Source organism: Falco cherrug, chromosome 7 (assembly GCF_023634085.1).
Source record: "Falco cherrug isolate bFalChe1 chromosome 7, bFalChe1.pri, whole genome shotgun sequence".
Lineage (NCBI taxonomy): Eukaryota > Metazoa > Chordata > Aves > Falconiformes > Falconidae > Falco > Falco cherrug.
Genome location: NC_073703.1, coordinates 11,856,685 through 11,874,603, shown reverse-complemented (window position 1 = coordinate 11,874,603; position 17,919 = coordinate 11,856,685). Strand labels below are relative to the sequence as shown.

The following is a 17,919-nucleotide window of genomic DNA, read 5'->3' as shown; positions in this document are numbered from 1 at the left end:
TTTTGGATGGGGGTGGATGGGTCATTTTAAGCATCCTTGTTTCTCAGTTTTGGAAGACCTTTAATTCACTTACATATTTTTTCTGGCAGCTAATAAAATGCCACTCATTACCTAGAAGATATGCCTGGCCATAAAGGTATTTCCAAAGACAATATTTCCTTTAAAACTGTGGATATAAAGAGGCTCCTGAACAAGAGTCAAAACCAGCACTACTCATTTAGTCTTGGAGTCTCTCTCTTCAACTAGTTTTCCACCTCCAGTTTATTCCCCATCAGGGAACAGACCTTAGTTTCTCTAGGACACATGGTCACCTCCATCCAGCCTTATTTCAGCACTATTATTTTCAGTACCAACATGGGCACCAAAAGTTTGAAGAGGTCTGAGGAGACACCATCATCCAGCAGGGACATTAGGAAGGTTCTCACGTGTGTTTAAACAGCCTGTCCCATGCCCTTGTAGGTGTTGGAGTCAAACGGTGGTTTCTCCTCTCCTGTGTAAAACTACAGACCGTTCCTCTGTGATCTCTATGAACAAACACTTTATTGTCCCTCTGCATGTTCCTAGCCTCTGTGCAGGACTGAGAGCTTTTCTGTTAAAAACCTCAGCCTGATCCAGGAAATGGGAGGGAAGGAAGAGGGGGGGGGGAAAAGTGAAGGGGGTGGGCAAAACCAGTTTTATTTCTTCTTCTTCTTTTTTTAAATAAGGCAAACTTTGGAACTGAAATATGGCAATAAATGCACTCCTGTGATTTTTCATGTTTTTTCAGCTGTAAAGAAAATAGAAGAAATATTCCATTCTGTCTGGTTTCCAAACCATTCTGAGAGTACAGTCTTTATGTACAGAGCAGCTTGGATGCTGCTCCTGCCTGCTCTGCTTCTGAAACCATCTCTGGAACAATAAAGTCCTTTCTTCCCCTATCAGAAAGACACATGGCAGTAACTGCTCAGATATTTTGTCATCGAGGCATGTAGTCCTCTACACGCTGACAGTCTTGCAGCATTGGCTGCCTGGATTACTACAGGAGATGACAAACTGACAGCACGGAGGCATTCGTAGTGCACAAGGCACAAAACAGAGAACATTTATTGAGGACTAGGAATAATGTCAGGTTTCACCTCAAGCCTCAGCTGGCTCCCGTCCTCAAGCACCCCTTGCTACTGCAGGCATGAACATGGTCAGACAGAGCTCTGCTAATACACCCTGGTGATGGCATGAGTGTGCCCTTCAGCCCTAACCTATGGTCCAGAGCTCCTCTTTGTCCTCCTCCACAAAGAACCAAAGTTGACTGGACTTGTAATTTTGTTTCTATGCTGTACCATTTTCAGTGTCTTTATGACTTTTCTTTCAGTAAAAGAGTTGCAGTCTGTTATAATTTGACTGTTTATCTAATTATATTGCACATACATGACAGGAAAAGCCCAGATACCTGAGGATGTATGGACATGCTTTCAACAAGCAAGATGCCACAGGAAATCTTAGCAAAACCTAAACAGTTATATGCCAGGTTCAGTTAGTGATCCAAGCTCAGTTGTATGGTCTGGAACAAATGTCATACTGAACACAAAAAGCTTTATAAGCTCTTATCCCTTTTCTGGTATCTACCACAGAATGGCTTTCATTCTCCCCTGACTTACACTGGGTTTACATTACACCTCCATGAACTTCAGCAGCATTTCTCCCTTTTTTTTCTTCTCTCTGTGCTCCCCACCCCGCCCCCCCCCCCCGCCCTTCATCAGAAGCAAGCTAAACACAGGTTCCAGGACAGCAGAAACACATACCATTGGCCACCCCAAAACTAGCTCCCTTGCAGGAAAACCAGAACGTCTGTCATGGGCAACACATACCCCAGCAATTTTCCTAGCTTTCAAGGACAAAGAAGTTGTAATATGTCCATTAAGGCAAGCAGATGGCAGCTGCAGCCTTTCATGCAAGGTGAGGGATCAGCACCAAGTCCTGAGCTGCCATGGCTCTGAGTGTCTGCTCAATATGGAAAGCAAGAGCCACATTCAAACGGCCCCTAGAGCTTCTAAATTCAAGGGAACAATGAGCCTTTGAGACTAGCTGAAGCTCGCACTCAAAATCCTCTCTGCTCCAAGGGGAGAAAAAGAAACTTCTAAAGAGCAATTCATCTCCTTGTGAAATAGGTGTCTTGGTTGAGAGTGGCTCAGCCATTTCTCTGTCAGCTAGTAAGGGAGCCTGGAGCACTATTAGACATCTAATTTTTAGAGATGGGAGGGTGATTATGCACTTTATAAAGCCTCCTTATAGCCTATTTTTCATGCAAAACAGTTGGGTGTAATTGGGATTTATCCTTTTGCTTGGGACAGGAAGGAAGAATTTAATTTACAGAGAAGCAATGAAACTTGGAAATCTCTTTCCTCCAAGATATGCTGTCTCTGGGAATGACAATCACCCATCACCCTTCTTTGGTAGCAAGCAGCAGGTAAACAATTATATCCCAGGGAAAGAAAGTAACAATCTACACTTGTTTTCTGGAGCTGCTGTCAGCCTTGAGTGAAGGTTCCCTAGATGAAGGAAGAAACCCCACCAAAACACAAAAGAAGAGAAACCACATCCTCCCTGGATGACAAGTGTGAAGATGGCAGCCTGGGCCATGATCCAAGGAAGTCAAGAACAAGCCCTTCCAGTGACAACTCTTTCCATTTAAATGCCCTGGCTCACTATAAAACCCACTGAGAAATACAAAAGCTGTTGTTTCTGTGCACCTGGGATCTGAGCTACCTAAGCCCAGTACAGAGCAGGAGAAAGAAAAGACTGAGGGACCTGGAAAACCCTTCTTGCATTAGCTTGGCAAGGCTTCTCTAGATCACCATATGACTACCTGCTCCAAGCACACATCAGCTAAACAGGCAGGTAGGTCCTCTGCAGATGCCGAGAGAGCTAGTGTGGGATGGGTGACGCTCAGCTGACTGGCAGCAGCTTCTTGCCCCAGGTAGGGGTTGGCCCATTACTCTGCTGGAGTGTGAGAATGATGCACAGGCTGCCCTGGGGATTTTCACTTGTGCAGAATTTGACTTTTCACTTGAGTAGGCTGAACCCTCATTTGTGCAAAAAGAGCCTTGAAAAAGCAGCCTTAAAATTGAGAAAATGTCCCCCTCTGGCTACAGAACAAGATGTGAATGTGACTGCAGAGAAGCAAATCTCTGCAGTGCTTTTATGCTGGCAGAAGATTCATGGATATCTTCTGCCTAGCTTCCCTTCTGCTCTGACCCAGTTCAGCCCTTCAGAAACCTGGTTTTCCAGAAATCCGTAACGCCTTTGAAACCATGTTTTAATACAGAATCCATAGGCACATAGTCCTAAGTCTTCACTGACTTTGCTAGTTAATGCCTACATCTGGTATCTGTTAATACTCTGCTACCCAAAATTGCCTTGTATGTGACATATGTGCTGCTAAGAAAGGTGATGTGGAAGTTCACCTAACAAGGCACTGGGCAGGACTGGAAGAGACATCATGAAGCTGGTCCCTGTCAGCTACACCATGGTAACGATCTTTCTTGCTGTGTTCCAGGTAGACAAAGCTCATGCTAGCTTGGAAGGACAACACACTTAGGAGATTCAAGGTGGGAGCCACAAGACCACGTGCCTGGCTGTAGGGCCTCAGTAACAACCGCACACTTGGGTCACGCTAATGACATGCAGTGTGACCACATTTCTGGTTGGTATCAGTCACGTGTAATATTGCGCCTAGCCTCAGCTTGCACTACTGTCCCTTCATGTAATAAACATCTCTTAATAAGACACAAAGGCTGCAGCAGCCTCTTGCTAAGCATACCTTCTACTGATATGCTAAGTGCATCATGCTGCACGATGGTCTTTGGTGAGGTGGTCCATGCTGGGAATACACACAGACGGTAATACTAAACACCCTTATACTGTCACAGCTTGGACACAAAAGAGATAGGTGAGTAATCACATCCTATCTGGCCTTTGCATTACCAAGTATAGCCTACTGCTGGTGCTGAACAGCAGTAAAAGCAAGCTTCTATCCAACCTGGAGGAAGAGCTTCCAGCTTCATCACAGTCTCAGTATCTGCCTCTTTTTGCTCCCCATTTTCTCTTTCCAAAGTTGGCACCTGAAAGTTTTCTCTGCATTAATTCCAGACATTGTGTAAACACTGTGCTTAGATTTACTGAAATGAGGCTGTTTCAGCCCTAGCTTTCCTCCCAAGTAGATTTCCTGTCTCATAAATTCAAGACACGCACAGTTTAGTTTTGTTAGGAAGGTGGATCTCGACTCGATCCTCCCTTTGAGATGACCTGGAAGACAAAAGGGCAAACGCCATGGGAAAGGGCCTGGAGCTTTCTGGCTACTGCCGGGAAAAGTGGGGGACATCCTGCTATGTGCTGTTCAGGAGGTAATGCCAGTAGTTCAAGTGAGTGTTACTACATGCCATAAAAAAAAATCTACAAGATTTGAAATCTACCAATCTCTCACTTTTTTTTTTCTTCATAACCCCAGAAGATGGGGAACCATCTTTTCCTACTGAGCAGATCACTGGCATTTTCAGTGGAGAAGCAAGGGATTACTATTTTCTCCTGTTTCCTGGTGCTCAAACTATTTGTGACTCCTTAGAAAGGCGCATGCGTATCAAATGTTCACATGCACTTCTTGTGCCTGCAAGCAGAGAGAGCCTCCTAGGAGCAAAAGAGCTTTTCCTCTCAAGCCTCTAGTCACTAGGACTTCAGATATTTTTTCTGGCAGCTATGTGGACCCCCAGCCTTAATGCAAGAGTGGGTTTTGCTACTGCTGCTGACGGATCTCACTTACCCTGGTGTCTGAAGAAGGGTCTTTACCATAATGTTGGAGTAGGTTTTCATCAAGTTTTCTGCTGTCTGGGACTGCTATGATGAACCTCAGTTCTGGAGGCACTGGGCTGGCTTTGCCTTCCAGTTTATGGAGGGGGCACACAGTATAAACAGAGACCACAGACTGCACATTCAGACTGTAATGAGGGTTTTGCTGCCTTGGCTGTGTTTAGGAAGACTCTCCTGCTTCTCAATTTCCTCTGCCAACAAACCTCTGACAACTATACTGAGCACAAAACAGCCATGCCAACTTGTACTAATCTAGGAGGTTGAATGGTACAGGAAGGATTAAGAAAGAGAAGCAGCTTTTCACTCCCCTCTCTGGTTCTAGGAAAGTTTAATCAATGGCTGGGCACTGCACCCCTTGAAACTGCCTCATGTGTGACAGCAGGAGAATAGTTTGCTGTCTCCTCTCATTTCCTCCCAAACCAGCTCTCCCAGCCCATTTTGTCCCCCTCTTAACGGTTTTAGCAGTGGTGGAAGTTTATGTGGACCATGGACAACACTCTCCCCCCTTGCCTCCCTTCCAGGGTCCAAGTCACGCAGCAGGTGGGTGCTGAGCAGGGGCAGTGTCCACGGCTATTGGCTGGCTGTACAGGTCAAGGGCTTTCCTGTAAGGGTGTGGAGGCTTTAAGGCCCTGTTAAAATCTCACCAGGCTATCTCTTCTGTCAGGTTTTTCCTTTACATTCGTTCCCAGTCACTGCTCCAACCAGTACCCATCTCATGGCACCTGGTAGTTCTGCATGCCTGTACAATTCCTTCCTTTTTTTGTGTGCTCAAACCATTCACATTCTGGCATGCAGTGCCCTCTTCCCTCCTAACCAAGACACACAGTGTGTCTTTAATTCAACTTAACTGGCTCAGTCAATAGGTTCCCTGTTTATTTTAATGTTGCTCTATTCCTTTTGAGGGACGGAGGTACCTCAAAGAACAGTCAGCTGCCCTGTCCTGCACCAGTCGTTCCGAGGGGATTTCGCCATGTTGGGAACCCTGAAGGATGTAGCGCTCTCCTTGCTAGGGGCAGTCCCTTTGGGCATGGACACTTTTCCACCGCTCCTATTCACTTGTCAAGTCACTTTATCCAAACAGTAATTCCTGCCTTTGGTTCAGCCTGTTCTTTTCTTCTTGTGAAGAAACAAAAGGGGACTCTAGGCAGAAAATAAATCTTCCTCTTGTTTTTTTTCTACTATAGTGCTGCTTTTGAACCAAGCCAAATTGTACACCGAAAACAAAAAATGACAAGAAAGAAGATAATGACAAAATAGTTCACGGCTAAACAAGCTTGGTTTGGGTTTGCCACAGAGAAAACCCATCCATCAGAGACCTCAAAAGCTTTAAGTCCTACTTTATGAGACTGGCAGGGAACTGGAAGCAAAGGAGCAAGGTGATGGAGAAGATGTCCAAGAAAATTGTCCTCTTCTAGCCCCTCCATGAAGGTGGATGTCAGTTTCTGGGTGATGTGGTCATCCACCAGCAGAAAAGTTAACGGGACCCCCAGCATAGGAGAGGGAATAATTGGCAGAAGGGTTTCAGTTCCCTGGCTGAGATTTCCATTTTGGGTCAGTCCAAAACTTCCCTAAGAAAACCTTTCACACAAACACCTTCTGAAACAAGGAACAAATGTGAAAGGATACATTTTTAATTATATGAGACCCATTGTTCAATTTAAAACTCAGTCACAGCCCTCTGCTTTTTTCTAAAGGAGACCTCAATGGATTCACAAAACTCTGCCCACACCAAAAGGTCTATTCTCTTCAAACACATGGTGAACCTTGCCTGAAGAACAGAATCACTGCGCTTGAAAAACAGCCAAACTTTTTGACCTGAATGTATGTTGTGTATATATATAGCTTTATGTTTACATATACATGAATTTATAAATGGGCTTAGGTGTGGTATTACTTAGGAAGCAACTGTGATGATGTGAAATTGAAAGAGAGAGCAAGATGAAGACAATTAGCCTCCCCAAAATTAGTTTCAGGCTAGGGTCAATGAATGCATATCAATAATCCTTCTGTTACAGCTCAGATCTCAGGGCGCCACTGAATTACCCCAGCACAGGCAGACAACAGTCTCTGCCTTCAAGATCTTGCAGTCTAGAAAGTATGCTGGTGACTAAGCCTAGAGAGCAAAAATGCCAATCTGGAGACACCACGGCAATCCTGAATAAAAGCAAGGCTCTTACATAAAATATAAAATGATTCTGTGAGGTATAGCCTGTAAAGGGAAAGAAATTTAACCTTAATATAAGCCACAAACGTTTGGAGAGCCACTGCTGCTAAGCCCAAATCTCCAGTTTGCTAAGCAAAGTCCATATGTCATACCTTCAAAAACGGAAAGCGAGGTATGGAGGAAACCAAAGCAGCAATTAGATGGGAATACAAAGTTTTCTGAGAAGCAAAAAAATTCCTATGTATGAGATGTGGTTGAGGGAAAGTGCCAAAACGTTGTCCAGCATTTGGTGAAGTGTTCTGTAAGGGCAAGAGAAAATGTTTTTCCAGAGGTATGTGGAACAGTTTAAAACCAACAGCACCCACATTTTTGGGGAACAGAAAGGCATCAATACAGATCCCCTTGTAGGCAAAATAAACTGCCTAGCAAAGTGTTTCAAACCTGCAAATACGCTCTGGCATTGACAGAGGAGATGTGGGCTTTAAAATGGATTCTGGAGCACACTACACTGGTATTTTAACTCATACACACAACACTAGCAAGAGAAACCTTGTAAAAGTAGAATTTGTTTTATGCTATTGACATAAAAGACCAATTCAAAGGCAAGTAATAATTATGATCTATTTTAACCAAACTATCTTTTAATTCTTCCAATAAGATGGGCAGGTAAATTATCTGGTGGCCGGATCCAGTTACCACTGGAATCAATAGAAAAGATGCCATTTACCACTGGGGTTAGGAACATTAAGCTCGAGTTCTGGTATTAAAACCTAGTTTAGACAAGTAACTGCATGCAAGTCCCGAACAGACAGCAGGGAGAGCTGTGCAAAGGAAGCCTAAATACCCACAAATTTGTACAGAGCACTCTGCTTTCAGACAGAAGAAGAATTAATTCCATAAGACGATATAGCAAGGAAAATCCTGTTTAGCTTTTACACCCAGTATGAGAACTGGATCTAATCATATATAACATTTGGGTACTGTCACAGAGCAGTCTGCAGATCGTGGTAACTCCATAGCTGCAACTGAAAAGCCAGCACAGCATTAATGCACGTTGATCCACATCATATAAATAAACCACACAAAGGGAACGACGTTCAGGAAAACTAGTCGACAGCTAAGTGTTCAAAACAAAAATTTTCTCTAACATTCGAGGATGAGCATTCCTGCAAATGTGGTTGAAGGAGTCATACTTTAAGTTAGTAGTTTTTAATGGAAGTATACTGGGAAGGTGAGTGGCTACAGCTGATATTCATTCTGGTCATCAAAGACTGGTCCATGCAGACCCCAGGCGTGTCCAGCTAATGTCTGGGAGCCTCTCGAGCCTCCCGTGCAGTACTGAGGATGCTCAAAAGCCACATCAGACATCCTCTCCCCTTCGGCTGTGCACTCTGTGCTTGCTCTCTGAAAGACTCAATGCAATCTTTTTCCTACCGTAAGGATGTTGCAAGAGAATGAAAAGTATAAGCAAGTATTCTGGAGAGCAAGAGAATTAAGGCCCACTGGTTGGTAAGAAAATTAGCAGATGGCTTCTAAACTGAGCTTTAAAAGATATTGAATACAAGTTTTGATATTACAGCAAAAAATACGTGCATTCTTGCACGGTACTGTGAGATTTTTAGGAATGTCAAAATCTGTAAAACTCTGATGAAAATCAGAGTAGAACTCTGATAGCTTGCCAAATTGTCCATGGTATTTCAGAACTTAAAGATGCAAATGGATGAGCGAGGCACCTAACGGAATTTGCAGAAGTGCTTCTTCGTGTCTTTGGGCACTCTGCTGCTTCTGCAAAACGTGGCCTTGAGTCCCTAAAGCAACTTCTGGAAAAGGACATAATTTTATAAGGGAGATAAATCCAATCAGCTATCTGAGTGTCTAATGACCCTGATATCAAATCAGTTTTGAAATATTATTGTTTAATTACACCACAGCACAGATGAGAGAGACGTCTCTGATGGATAATGTACGGAAATCTACAGAGATCTGCAGAAAAAGTCAGCTGTATTTGCAGTTGCTGTTGCAGAACAGAGAGCAATCCAGTTGGAGAATAGAAGAAATTGGAAATAAACTGTGCCAGGATTGAAGAGAAGGTGCCAACCAGAGTATTTGAGTGTCTTCGCTTTCACCAATGCACATAATGGAGGCAGGAATAAAGCTTCAGCACTACTCTGAGACTGCAGTATGGGAAAGGTGTTTCCATTTTAAGCATGAGCAAACCCAACTTTCTTGCCTTTGATGCTAGACCATGATCTTGAAGCTGTCAAAACTCTCATTTCAACAACATGTGAACAGATGAGCTGCCACAGAGGATAGAGGGAGAGCAGAGGACCTTAGCACCAGGTCAGAAAAGGCTGAGCATAATATTCATAAAGTATGTGGGTTTATGTCAGTTGGATGTGCTTATTCAAAGTAGGAGGCTGGTGGCAATTGTATGAAACCAGCCAAAACAACATCTGAAGCAAGGTAGCCTGTATGGATTGAGAAGTGGAAAAGGGGCTTGTGTTAGCCAAAGCATCTCTGCTTTCCGGTGTTCTCTGCTGCTCTTAAAGATACCACCTCTGCTTACAAACCTTACCTTCCCTAAAGGAGAACATCTGGTGGGGCTAGCAGAAGGAAGGACAAAAGTTTATTAGCTCTTTGAAACAGGGTCGCTAGGGTAAAATGCATTACTTCCCTAACAAATAAGGCAGATGAAGACTGACGGGCACTTGCCCTAATTTCTTCCAGAAGGATGTCACTGTAGGCAGACTGAGCTGGCTGCCACCCAGCTAAGCACCATGCCATGGCAGTGTGATGTCCAGCAGAGGCCAGCTCACCTGAGAACTTATCTTGCTTCTCAGGAAGGTTTTGTAGTCCGCCCTGAACTCAGTGTCGTCTTGGTCAGAGTTGCAATGGTACCTGGGCTAGGTAATTAAGAGTTACTTTGAGTATGTTAGTAAGAGCTGGAAGCACAGCATTGAAGATGAACTGAAATTAAGATCTTGGTTGACTCTCAGATCTTCATGCCTGTAACCCACATGCATGCCTGGATACAGCAAAAGAATGGCCCAAAACAGCATTCACATGCTTCAGAAAGGTGTGAAGGAAGGTACACATGCCCATCGCCATACTGATATGGGAGTAATTGTGCAGATGAAATGGGTACAGCACTGCACGGAGCTGTAGTCTCAAGCACATGCTGGGGTTTGTCTGCAGCATTTGAAAAAGCTGGACAGATTCAGAGCCCAACAATAAGAGCAGTGAAGACCTTTCCATCCTCTGCTAAACATGACTCAGCATTATTGGTGGTGCTGAATCATTTCATGCTGTCCTATGACAGGAAACCATGCAATTGAGACTGGAAGGTAATCTCTGCTATTAGCTAGCATCAAGGTGGGTTTTTTAAGAGGCAAACTGCAGGGAACCTAGGAATCATGAAAAGACAAGGATTTTTCCCTTCCTTTGGCAAAGCAGCTCGTGATCTTGAAGGACACCAGAAAGGGTCAAGATCCCATGGGCTAGCTGGCTAAGCAAAGGGGTGACCCCCTTTCCCTGCTGACATGCAGTGATGGTTGCAGGATAGATCCAGCTCTGTGGTTGCTGACCACCCTGGTCTTTGAGAGAAGGCCCGAGTAACAGTGATGAAAGGCTGAGCTGGGAGCCCAGCATCCCCTGCTGTGTCATCTAATGTCGGTGTAGTAGGCAGTATTAGCAGACTAAGTACCCTGCAGTCTGATGGTATTACTTACATATCAATTACTACAAGGCAGCAGGGTATCATTTATACAATAAGTGGTAGACAAAACAGCAGGGTAATATTTAGAGGGCAAATACTATAGAGAGGAAGGCTGCAATTTGTTCCTCAGCAGCAGGATGTTCTGTGCACTCCAAAGTACCAAGCAGGATTAGGGTGACACTTACATGCCAACTACTGTATAAGGACAGGGTATTATTTAAACCCCAGATACAATGGTAGGGAAAGAGTATTATTTACTAACCAGACTGAATGCTACAGCAGCAGTGGCAGTAGCTGCATGGTATAATTTACAACAGAGGAAAAGACATCATTTGCAGACCGGTTATTACAGAATGGGAGGGTATTCGTTATGGTATAGCACTGAAGTATTACTTTGAAGCCAAGTGCTATAGAGGTACAGGGTATTATTTATACACCAAACACCATAGAAACTATTTTTCTGGGGTAAGTAATAGTGACAGTTAATCATTTATATGAAAGCCATCCTGTAATTTCCAATATGTGAACTACGTGATTATTTCAACCTTGAAACTGTGGTAGAGATGATGTAATGTTAATTACACTTAGATCTACGGCTGCTGTACCACAGGACTGCTAAGCTGGAGTAACCTTATGAAGTCAATAGATTTGTGCCAGCAAAACTACTGAATCTGCCCTGCCCTGTGCAAAGCCTGTGGTGCCCGGGGATTTCCAAGGTTGTGGCGGGGTGTTTATCCCTGACCCTGTGCAGGATCCCAGCAGGAGCAGCGGGTTTTGCTGTGGATTATAGGTTATTCAATCACCAGGAGAGCGGCTGCTCTCCCTACGGAGGTGTGAATGATGGATGGGAACTCCAGCTGGAAGGGATCAGCACCATCATTTTCAGCTGTTTATCAGCTGCTGGCCTCTGCATCTTCTTTACACACCTTTTTCCTCCAGTCTTTGATCTAACCTCAGTCAGGAGATGTTCCTTGGTTATTTCTTACTAGTTTCCCCTATGGATTTTTTTTTTCCCTGCCAAATTACTCCTATTTAAATTTCTCGCCTATTAAGTCAAATCTGTAACTCCTGCAGCCATCACAGAAGATTCCTTCTGTCCTTCAGTGGTTTTCTACAGTACTGCTAATAAAGTGTCCCAGTTCTCTGCCCAGTGCTAACCAAGGGCATTGGAGAAGCCAAAGGCACATGGAAATTGCCAGACCAGATGAAACCAATGGTGTGTTCAGGCCAGTATCCTGTCTTGGACAAGACCTATATCACCAGCTTCAGAGAAAAGTTCCCATCATCAAAAAATAGGGAATAAGTTGCTGAGGAGGAAGTTTCTTTTTAACACTAGACATTTAGTGGTTACCTTATGCCTTGAAGCATAAGTATTTACATTCCGTATTCTCCCACTAATGTAAGCTAGGTTTATTTGGCATGGCTTAATAGACAGTTTTACTCCTGTCAGGCCTAACCCGTGAGCACTCTCCTGCCAGAAGATATTTCCTTTTCTGATCACTTTGTCCCTACAATACAACATGGTCGCTCTTGCAAATGCCCTTTTTCTTGCGTTGCCTGATGTGGCCTCTGTTGAAGCGAGTGCCTTTCCTCTGGGACCTGCCCTACCCGTTGCTGGGCATGGGGGAAGGCTGGGTTCAGCTCTTTCCACCCTTGTGCAGCACCAATGTGTGTCAGAAGGTCCTTGGCTCCCAGGTAGTTCCCTGGTAACATGGTGGAAACCAGGACTGTCTCCGTGTTCAAGGTTCACGCAGTACCTCACTAGCTGTCGCAGCAAGTACTGCTGCCAGGTCAAATAGCACAGACCTGTCTTTCCTGGGACAACCCGTCACCCAGGTTCTTCACAGCAATCACTGCTCCTTTCCATCATAAGCCTCCACATTCTCAGGACACAGTGACAACCTGGGGGAACGGAGCCGTGAGGTAGGACTCTTCATCTGAGTTAATTTTGGGTCTCTCCCAAAGTTTCCCCTACTTCAGCTGATCCACTGTCTCTGGCTCACACTGGGGTTTGCAGAAAAGCCGTGCATTGCCATGCCTTGGTTGACATAAAGAGTAACTACAAAGGTGAAACCCGGATGATTACACTTGTCAGAGGTCTTCTGTTTCCCTGCTTTCATCTCTTGCTCCCTTCTCTCAGCAGAGTCCTTTCTGTGGCCTCAGCTCTGTTCTTTCCCGTGGCTCCCAAGCCCAGTGAGGTTACATCCTCAGCCAGCATCAGGGAAAGGCAGAGCCATGGAAACCCGCAGGCAAAGCCGGCTCCCAGGTTGCTTCCATGCAGCTTACACAGCAGGAACAGGGACCTAGTGGCTTCTGGACTTGGCTGCATGGCCAGCGTGCTCAAGTCCCATCATCTCCCTTATCCTTACTTGGTTGTCGGGGCAGTGACACAGCTCCAGCTGCCTCTGTCAATGGGCTGAAGCTATTGGGAGCATTAGATCACTAAAGCCGACTGCACAGCGGCTGGGCTTGTAAAGCAGGGGAAGGAAATTGGAGCATGGTGGTCCACAGGGCTGCTACTTAACACCTCAGGGCATTTCAACAGCTAAAGCACACAGAGGCTCTTGGGGTACCCAAGCTGAACGATTCTGGTATTTCTCATCCTTCCCCCCACCTTTCTGCTCTCTGGAATGTACAGAGCAATCACTGAGGAGGGGGAATATCATGCAAGGGAGAAATGGAAATTTTTCTTAAAAAGGGAAAGCCCAACGCAAAGCTCATGGAGGAAAAAAATCTCGTGTGAAGCGTCTCAAAAAAGGCTGCGCGGGCAGCACGACAAAACCCCCTGCCTATTCATCAGGCCAACAAAAAGCTTCTTTAGATTTATACTGTGAGTCCATTGAGAGGGAGGGGAGGGGAGGCAGCGCTCACACACCCACCCTTGTGCACACAGGCAGAGCCCGCAGACCTGCCCCGCACACACAGGCTGAGCTGTTCGGCCCTCTCACAAGGAAGCACTGAGTTTTTAAAAGTAAACTGTAAGGTTTCCGTTGTTGCACTGGGCTCAAGTATTTTTTTTTAAATATATAACAGCTCCCTCTCTTTGCCGTCTCTCTCTCTCTCTCACTCTTTAAACAGCCCCGGCTGCTCTGGGCTGCTCAGCAGCCGTCGCGCGCTGGCTCCGTATGTGGTCCAGCCCCGCTATGAACACTGCTTTTGTTGCTGCTGCTGGGAAGCTGCCTGAGAGCGGCACACACAGCCCAGCTTGTTTCACACGTGGAGGCTGCAGTGGGTTCGGGGAGGGGGGCATAAAGGAGGAGGAGGAAGACAGCAGTTTGGGGAAGGTTGTCTTGTGGTAGAGCAGTTGTCCCACCACTGGTGGGGGAAAGGGGGAAGCAAGGGGGCGGAGGAGGGTGGTGGTGGAAAAGATGTCTCAGGCAGCTAAGAAAGGTCCCGTTGATTTTTACAATGGGATCAGTTGGCCCCCCAACCAGCCAGCGTTTCTGCCCAGTGTAAGCCAGCATGGAAAGGCAACAAAGTCACTGGATCCATGCAACTTACAGAGTTTGCAGAGGATCTGCCTCAGAGAGGGAAGAGGAAAGAAGAGATCGATAATGAAGTGGATTTTAGAGTCCTCAGGGTTTCTGACCATTATGCACATCCCTGGGTGATACCAGAGCACTGAATAACAAGCTGGTCTCTCTTTTCATTTACACATTCATTCATTCATTTCTGTCTTTGAAGTGATACCATCCATCCTCTTCTTCTCTAAAACCCTTAATGTTCCTCACTAATTAGATAGTATTTTACTGTGATGAGCTGCTGTTTGCTCTGACAGTGCTAAGTCCACTGAACTTTATTAATAACCCCTTTTCCTTAGCAAGTTTTTCCCTCCATCTCTTTCACTCCCTCAATTTCCTATCTCATCAGCTCTCTTCACCCATCCATCCTCCAGTCCTTGTGATGCTGTCAAACCCTGCTACTGTACACGGAGGTGATTATAGGAAACATTAAACAGCAGCTCAAGTGGAACAGATGGAGTCTTCCCCCAAAGACCGTTCAGGCTGCTGAGAGCGCTCAGCCAGCACAGGTACATCTCCAGCCCACACCCTCTGCCCCATCCAGCGATGGTGGGAGGCGATGCCTCCCCTTTCTTCACTCCGACAGCAACTCAAAACATCTCAGAAAGGGGCAGCATCTCCCCTTTGACCTGTCAGGCAGATACAGTCTCTTGAAGCCAGAAGGAAAATATAACGTCAAACAACCAAAGCAAAGAAACAAATAGCTTCCAAAAGCACATGGAATTGCCCTCCTTTGCAAGATCAGAAAACCCACCAAACTCAGTCCCCAAACCACCGGCCCCTCTGCCCAGCCAACGTCATTTATCGGGAGCTTATAGACAAAACCCAAAGTAGTGAGGAATGCTAAGAGATTCCTCTCTCCCAACTATTTCGTTGTGGGATGTTATCCCCTTTCCACATCTGGCAAACTTATTTTAGAAAGCTAGGAAAGCTTTTCAAACTGAAGTTTTTTGGCTAAACGACTCAAAAGGGAAAGGTTAAAATTTATGCTTTCTGCAGAGGATTACTTAGCACAAGGTTTAAATCAAGAGCCTTAAAAAGTAGCAAATGAACGAAAAGAAGAAATTTCTGATAGATTCTGAAAAATAAAATCTTATTTTTTGCTCTGCCCATTTCTGGAGAAGAGCTCAGCTCTCTGAAAACTATTGCTAAAAATATGCTTCATCTGTGAACGGATTCGGAAAGAGGGCAGGTACTGAGTAACGCCCGAAGCAGCTAAATGGAAATAATGCAGGAGACGCTGCCAACCACCAGTCCCTGCCATCTTCACGCAAAGGGAGCGTGCTGTCAAACCCTCCGGCATCCAGGCTCTCTTCACTCTCTTTCTGAACTTGTCAGCCCCTACAGAGCTTAACGCCCCTCTAGCTCAGAGATCGCCCTTTGCCTTCCCTGTAGCAAAGCAATGACACCAATCAAAGCAATAATCGTGAGAGACACTGCAGCCGTTTGGGACGCTTGCAACAAATCAGCACGACAGCAGCCTCCTTCCCCAGTGCTCAGAAGCAGGATCAGACACATCTCCAGTGCTTGATCAGTAGCTGAAATCCATCACAAAGAAACACCGATGGGTCAGAGGGTCTTTTGGGGAGGGAGAATGGGGGTAACCCTGTCTCTGCTCTCCCGCTTCGTGGTTTTGACTATAGGATCTCTTAAGCCAGAGGTTTGCTTTCCCTCCCTTCCCCAGCCAACTGATAAAGTTGACACATAGTTGTTGCCTCTGGATATAGGTTCTCTCCCCATAACGGGTGGGTTGTCGCTGGGGACCGTCGCCCTGAGAGGCACTCGGGGCACAGGCTCCCCTCTCACAGCAGTGCTGCTGGCAGAAGGGAAACTGTGGAGAAGCTTGGGCTCAGTTTACAACTTTTCTCACATTTCTCTGCTGGTTGCTCACCAGGGAAACAACCAATCCACTGACTGAGAGCCTGCATCTTTAGAGCACTGAGGAAAGAAGTAGAAAAGTTAAGGAAAAGATACCAAAGAGAGAGGAGGGAGGAAAGTGCAGTATGTTACCTTTAACAGTTCAGTGCAGTGCTTCCAGAAGCTAAGTCCCATACACCTGGCAGACAAATGAGGTGTTTTTCGGTGTTCAAGAAGGAAAGAGCTTGCCACTTCTTGCTATTACTGTATGTCTTCTTCACAATCTCCAGATGAGTTTTCCTGCCTTTCCTTTTTTTTTTTTCCTTCCCTGGTTCCCCAGAAGAAATCAAAATTCCCTGTGTGGTATTTCAGGTCCTTTCAGGCAGTGGCAGCAGCAGCAGGCTTGAAGAGTAAGTACTGTGTGTGAATGGCAAAAAAGAAAGAGAGGGTTTCAGACCACATTAGCTGCCACTGGCTGCAAGAGAGACCATCAAACTCCTGTCAGCCTCCTTAGATACCTCTTGAAGAGCTGGCAAACTAAGTGTATTGGATCCTCCTCTGGATTTTAGAGTAAAGGTAGGCAGGCATCCAGGGGGCAGGGGGAAATAGGAGGGCTTATGGACAGAAAAGGAAGCCCAGCCTCTTGGAAAGAAGCAAAAAAAAAACCAACCACCCAACCCAGAAAAGAAAAGAAAGGGGGGAAAAAAAGCATTACCAAAAAAAATAAAATACTGTAAATGGAGAAAGCTGAATGGGGAGGGGGGGATTAAATTTAGCCCTCTGGTTTGGAAGCAAACTGGCTGGAGCACCACAAGTGGTTGAGAGAGAAGAAATAGTTTGTGTAATGAAAAGAGAACATGGTTTATGCAAACTAAAATAAGATGAAGCTAATTAAGGAACCTGAGCAAAGTATGTGCGTCTGCGATGCAGTCAACATCACTGCAGTCTGAGTAGAAACAACCAAATCTAGGAAATCCAAAGAGAGGAGCAAACAAGAAAGTTTAGGAAACTCTCTTACAGGGCTCCACTAGCTGCTGCAGAGGAAGAGGCAGGTGATAGCAGTGGAGCTGGGTAGGGATGTTCAGTATTAGGAAATGGAAAGCACCTGGAGCATCAGTAACTGATAAGTGCTATAAAGGCAGAGAAAGAAAGTTGTTGAGAGTAGATGTGTCTAAAAAAGCTGTTTGGGGTGAAATAGGAAGAAACATGGAGCCTGTAAGCACCTAGTGATGATGGACACTGAAGTAACCTCTCCAAAATTTGGAGGATGATCCCGTAACTGAATTCTTGGTAGTTCTGGTGCTGTAATGTATTTTGATTATTTTTTATTCCTACTGTGGGGGATGCTGGTACCTTTGAGTGGGAGGAAAGGCTCTGTTTGGGGAGGAGAGAATGGGTGTCTTGCTGCAGGCCCACACCTAAGCTTGTGAAAGGCTAGGATGACGGCTGGGAGGAGGTGGGAAGCTGCAGAGACTCTCACAGGTGAGAAAACCTCTTCTGGCTGAAAAACCTGTTGTACCTCAGCGGGGAAACCTGAGGGTGGACAAAGATCTTGGGTTTGAAGTTGCTCAGGCTTGCAAGAAGACCGTAGCTTAGGCTGAGACTGTCCACACTGTGACTTGGTCTCTTTGCTTCCCTGTTCATTGCTATTTTGGCTGCTAAGAGATCTCCAAGAGATCACGGTGTGGTGATCCTGAGTGCAGAAATGCAATGGTATGATGCAGGCTGGGTAGTAACAACTCCTTACAGCTCTTTGGTGAAGGTGCCTCTGCTGCAGGAGAGTCAGTATCTCCAGCCTAAGAGAAAGTCTTTTTGCAGGTTGT

At 45.5% G+C, this 17,919-nt stretch overlaps 1 protein-coding gene across 1 annotated transcript in view; it reads right to left on the bottom strand.

Annotated features, from left to right (window-relative positions):
- ACAN (aggrecan) overlaps positions 1-16,614 on the bottom strand; it is a 50,690-nt gene extending 34,076 nt beyond the window's left edge. The window contains exon 1 of the mRNA XM_027801600.2: positions 16,250-16,614. The gene's annotated coding sequence lies outside the window, so the exon portion shown is untranslated. The remainder of the gene's footprint in view (positions 1-16,249) is intronic.
- Positions 16,615-17,919: the final 1,305 nt, after the last annotated feature.